Source organism: Scyliorhinus torazame, chromosome 16, assembly GCF_047496885.1.
Source record: "Scyliorhinus torazame isolate Kashiwa2021f chromosome 16, sScyTor2.1, whole genome shotgun sequence".
Lineage (NCBI taxonomy): Eukaryota > Metazoa > Chordata > Chondrichthyes > Carcharhiniformes > Scyliorhinidae > Scyliorhinus > Scyliorhinus torazame.
In genome coordinates this window covers 10,739,288-10,745,255 of record NC_092722.1, presented here as the reverse complement: position 1 = coordinate 10,745,255, position 5,968 = coordinate 10,739,288, and the positions used below count along the sequence as shown (strand labels likewise).

Here is a 5,968-nt window from a genome sequence, read left to right as displayed (position 1 = left end):
AACAGCTGGCTTGTAATGCAGAACAAGGCAGCAGTGTGGGTTCAATTCCCATACCAGCCTCCCTGAACAGGCGCCAGAATGTGGCGACTAGGGGCTTTTCACAGTAACTTCATTAGAAGCCTACTTGTGAGAATAAGTGATTTTCATTTCATGGATAGGAAGGGGTTTGTGATCACTCTTTGGTAATCTTATGCAATGAAGGACATAACTTGTCTTTTGGGGATATGACAAAGGACCAATATTTTGATTCCAAGGATGAAGGGACTGTCCTGGGAGGGGAAAGAGTTGAATGGACCCTAAATGACAAAATAAGTTCAACACCGATAAATATGAAGTAGTGTATTTTGGTGGGAAGAATAGATGCTTGGAAGGTGCAGGTTTAGGTGGGGTAGAGGAATAAGGGGAACTCCGATTACAAATACACCAAGCACTAACAGGTGCAGCACAGGTTACTAAGACATTTAAAAAAAACAACCCAAGCGTCGACTTTACCTCTAGAAGGAAAGAATCGAAAAATAGGGAAGTTATGCAAGATTTGTATTGAGCTCAAGTACGGCTTTCAGCTCTGTTTGCCGCATTAAAGAAAGGATACATCGGTACTGGATTGGATTGGATTTGTTTATTGTCACGTGTACCGAGGTACAGTGAAAAGTATTTTTCTGCGAGCAGCTCAACAGATCATTAAGTACATGAGAAGAAAAGGGAATAAAAGAAAGTACATAATAGGGCAACGCAACATATACAATGTAACTACATAAGCACTGGCATTGAATGAAGCATACAGGGTGTAGTGTTAATGAGGTCAGTCCATAAGAGGGTCATTTAGGAGTCTGGTGACAGCGGGGGAGAAGCTGTTTTTGAGTCTGTTCGTGCGTGTTCTCAGACTTCTGTATCTCCTGCCCGATGGAAGAAGTTGGAAGAGTGAGTAAGCCGGGTGGGAGGGATCTTTGATTATGCTGCCCGCTTTCCCCAGGCAGCGGGAGGTGTAGATGGAGTCAATGGATGGGAGGCAGGTTCGTGTGATGGACTGGGCGGTGTTCACGACTCTCTGAAGTTTCTTGCGGTCCTGGGCCGGGCAGTTGCCATACCAGGCTGTGATGCAGCCCGATAGGATGCTTTCTATGGTGCATCTGTAAAAGTTGGTAAGAGTCAATGTGGACATGCCGAATTTCCTTAGTTTCCTGAGGAAGTATAGGCGCTGTTGTGCTTTCTTGGTGGTAGCGTCGACGTGGGTGGACCAGGACAGATTTTTGGAGATGTGCACCCCTAGGAATTTGAAACTGCTAACCAACTCCACCTCGGCCCCGTTGATGCTGACAGGGGTGTGTACAGTACTTTGCTTCCTGAAGTCAATGACCAGCTCTTTAGTTTTGCTGGTGCTTTAGTGGAGAGGGTGCAGAGAAGATTTACAAGGATGATTCCAGAAACGTGCAGCTATACACATCAGGGAAGGACCAACAGGCTGGCTTCTCTTCTCTTTTGGGGGGTGGTGGGGGGAGGGGAGAGAGAGAACTAATCGAGCTCTTTAAAATGATGAAAGGTTTCGATGAAAAGTGAACTGAGAGAGAAGGTTTGCTCTTGTGGAGAAGGGACACCATCAGAGAACTCCAATTGAGTAAAGTGGTTCCTCCGCAAACTCCCAAGAGGGGTGTGAATGTGGTACTTGCTACCTCAGGGAGTGGTTGAAGCGAGTAGATGCAAGAGAAATTAGACAAGCATTTGAGGGAGAAGGGAATAAGGGGTTAGGAGGATAGATTTAGATTATTAAAGATGGGAGGAGGATGTGGGGAATATCAGCACTGGCTTGGGCTGGAGTGTTTGTATGTCGTATATCCTAATGTCAGGCAACATATGTAATATTCTTTGGAGTTTACAAGAATGATGTAGTCTCATTGAAATATATTAAACGTTCGGAAAGTTTGACAGGCTAGATGCGGAGAGATAGTTTCCCCAGACTAAAAGCCACATAACTAGGGAGGGGTTCTTATGTGCTTTTAAAATGGTTATTACATTTTGGTCAGCACATCACAAACGGTGGTTGTTAATCAACGTAGAAGTAGTCAGTGCAAATGTTATGGACACAGTTTTATAATCTCTGTTCACATTAACAGCTGGGAGAAAAACGCATGTGTGGACTAGTGGGGCATGCAATGGAAATCAGGGGGCTACAAGTACTCCTGCCAATCACTTATCTTCATAACAAAAACAAACGTCGGAAATACTCAGTAGTCGGCATCATCTGTGTCGGGAGAAACCGTATTGATGTTTCAGACTCCCATCTCCACAGATGCTGCCAGACCTGCTGAATATTTCCAGCATCCACAGCAATTTGCTTTTGCATAGTTTGGAAGTTTGATTTCCCTTTTTTTGGAGTGGCTGCTCACAGTATTTTAGTGGTAAAACCATTAGACATAGGAGCAGAATTAGGCCATTCGGCCCATCGAGTCTGCTCCGGCATTCAATCATGGCTGTTATGTTTCTCATCCCCATAACCCCCAATCCCCTTATTAATCAAGATGATGAAAACTAAGAAATTGAAAGCTAAAGAAAGCTTTGTTCATAATAGCAATCTTCATGGCCAGAGGTGTGAAAGCGCTTTGAAATGAAAATGAAAATCACTTATTGTCACAAGTAGGCTTCAATGAAGTTACTGTAAAAAGCCCCTAGTCGCCACATTCCGGCACTTGTTCGGGGAGGCTGGTATGGGAATTGAACCGTGCTGCTGGTCTGCTTTAAAAGCCAGCTATTTAGCCCAGTGTGCTAAACCCACCCTTTTGTAGCCAATTAAGAATTTTTGAAATGTATTCAGGATGTGGTAGCCAGTGAGAACTCACAAATTCCCCATAAACCTCAATTTAATTTAAAAAAAATCACTTTCTCTGAGTTACCAAGCCAGGGCTCAGAGTGTGGACAGGGCCGAAACCCTAATCCGGCTCCTTTGCTCCAAAAACCAATTCAAATTGAATCCAATTCATGGTCGCCACAAGAGAGACATACCAGATCTGAGCCAAAAGGCAGAGCAGTTACTATACTTGATCTTAGCCAAAAGGCCGAGAAGCGATCCCCATAAACCTTAACGAGATATTTTTAAAAAAGTTTTCTGGTTGTTTGAGAAGTTGATTGAATAAATATTGGCCAGGACATGAAATGAAATGAAATGAAAATCGCTTATTGTCACAAGTTCAGGGAGGCCGGTACGGGAATTAAACAGTGCTACTGGCTGCCTTGGTCTGCTTTAAAAGCCTGCTCTTTAGCCCTGTGCTAAATCAGAAATAACACCTTACCCTTCAAAAATAAATGATGTCATGGGATCTTTTACATTCACCGATGCAGGCACATGGGCCTCAGTTTAACATTTCATCTGAAAGACACTACTTTGGACAGTGCAATACTGACTGGAGTGTCAGCCTAGATTGCTGGTGCAACCTGCGACTCAAAGGGAGAATGTGCTAACCCCTGAGCTGTAGCTGACTGTGGTAGTCACCACTGTTGTATTGTATATACTGCATACGAGGGTATTACGGTAAGGCCTCTGTACTACAGGTACGGGGGTAGATCCCTGCCTGCTGGCTCCGCCCAGTAGGTGGAGTATAAATGTGTGGGCTCACCGAGCTGCAGCCATTTTGGCAGCAGCTGCGGGAGGCTCCACATCTCAGCGTAATAAAGCCTCGATTACTCTCTACTCTCGTCTCGTCGTAATTGATAGTGCATCAATTTATTACGCAGAAATTTTACACCGATGGATCTCCGCATCCAGCCTGATCGCCTGCAGCTGCACCCTCAAGCAGACAATGCCAAGTCGGCCTTCGCACATTGGCTAGCTTGCTTTGAAGCCGACATCGGATCTGCGACAGACCCACCCTCAGAGGCACAGAAGCTCCAGATCCTTTACACGCGGCTGAGCTCCGATATCTTTCCCCTCATCCGGGACGCACCGACCTACGCTGAGGCCATGGCGCTACTGAAGGAGAACTACACTCAGCAGACTAACAAAATCTACGCCAGGCACCTCCTGTCCACGCGGCATCAAATCCCCGGTGAGTCTGTGGAAGATTTCTGTCGTGCCCTGCACGTCTTGGTGAGAGACCGCGATTGCCAGGCCGTTTCGGCCGCTGAACATTCTGACCTGCTACTTAGAGACCCGTTCGTTACGGGCATAGGGTCGGCCTGCATCCGCCAGCGCCTCTTTAAAGGGGCTACCCTCAACCTCGCGGCAACCAAGAAACTAGCGCTCTTGCTCACAGTCGCCTCACGCAATATACAGGCGTATGCCCCCGACCGCACAGCCCACCCCTCCTGGGCATCGTGGACCCCTCCAGCGAACCCCCCCCCCCCCCCCCCCCCCTCGGACCCCATCAACGACCTCCCCCAGCCAACTCCAGGCCTGTGCCGTGCAGCAGCCAACCAACCCCGGGGGACCCAAGTGCTACTTCTGCGGACACTCAAAACACCCCCGACAGCGCTGTCCGGCAAGGAGCGCGCTCTGCAATGCCTGCGGGAAGAAAGGACATTTCGCTGCTGTATGCCAGGCCTGCTCGGTCACCGCTATTGTCCTGGCAGCCCCCCATGTACGACCTGCGGGTGTCGCCATCTTCCTCACCTCAGACCATGTGCGGCCCGTGGGCGCGCCATCTTGCTCCCCTCACAACACGTGCGGCCAGTGGACACCACCATCTTGCTCGCCTCGCAACACGTGCGGCCAGTGGACACCACCATCTTGCCTGCCTCACAACACGTGCGGCCCGTGGGCGGCGCCTCCCTCCCCGCCTCAGGACCCCTGCTCGTCGGGCACCTCATTGGGCCGCTCATCGCCTGCAACCGCCGCCAACCAGCCGCGTCTCGCCTCCATCACGATCGACCAGTCCCGACCGCACAACTTTGCGACCGCGTCGACGAAAGTGAAGGTCAACGGGCACAAGATATCCTGCCTTCTGGACTCCGGGAGCACTGAGAGCTTCATCCACCCCGACACGGTAAGGTGCTGCTCCCTCACAGTACACCCCATCAACCAGAGAATCTCCCTGGCCTCCGGATCCGACTCCGTGGCAATCTGGGGGTATTGCACCGCCACTCTCACCATCCAGGGCGTAGAGTTCAGCGGCTTCCGGCTCTACGTCCTCCCCAACCTCTGCGCTGCCTTGCTACTCGGCCTGGACTTCCAGTGCAACCTTCAGAGCCTAACCCTGAAATTTGCCAGGCCCCTACCACCCCTTACTGTCTGCGGCCTCACGACCCTTAAGGTCGACCCACCTGCCCGGTTTGCGAACCTCACCCCGGATTGCAAACCCGTCGCCACCAGGAGCAGACGGTACAGTGCCCAGGACAGGACCTTCATCAGGTCTGAGGTCCAGCGGCTGCTGCGGGAAGGTATTATCGAGGCCAGCAACAGCCCCTGGAGAGCCCAAATGGCAGTGGTGAAAACTGGGGAGAAACACAGGATGGTCGTTGACAACAGTCAGACCATCAACCGGTACACGCAGCTCGACGCGTACCCCTCCCATGCATATCTGATATGGTCAATCAGATTGCACAGTACCAGGTGTTCTCGACAGTGGACCTGAAATCTGCCTACCACCAGCTCCCCATTCGCAAGGCGGACCGCCAGTATACTGCGTTTGAAGCGGACGGCCGCCGTTACCACTTCCTTAGGGTTCCCTTCGGCGTCACTAACGGGGTCTCGGTCTTCCAACGGGAGATGGACCGAATGGTTGACTGGTACGGACTGCGGGCCACTTTCCCGTACCTCGATAACGTCACCATCTGCGGCCATGACCAGCAGGACCACGACGCTAGCCTTTCCAATTTCCTCCACACCGCCAAACTCCTCAACCTAACCTACAACACGGAGAAGTGCGTGTTCAGCACGAACCGATTAGCCATCCTCGACTATGTGGTTCAGAACGGAGTTCTAGGGCCCGACCCCGATCGTATGCGCCCCCTCATGGAACTCCCCCCTTCCCCACTGCCC

General features: G+C 50.5%; 1 non-coding gene across 1 annotated transcript; it reads right to left on the bottom strand.

The window, feature by feature from the left end:
- Positions 1-2,864: 2,864 nt before the first annotated feature.
- On the bottom strand, positions 2,865-3,062 carry LOC140393402 (U2 spliceosomal RNA). Its single transcript, XR_011935593.1, has one exon. It is a non-coding gene; the product is annotated as a U2 spliceosomal RNA (small nuclear RNA).
- Between the last annotated feature and the right edge of the window lie 2,906 nt (positions 3,063-5,968).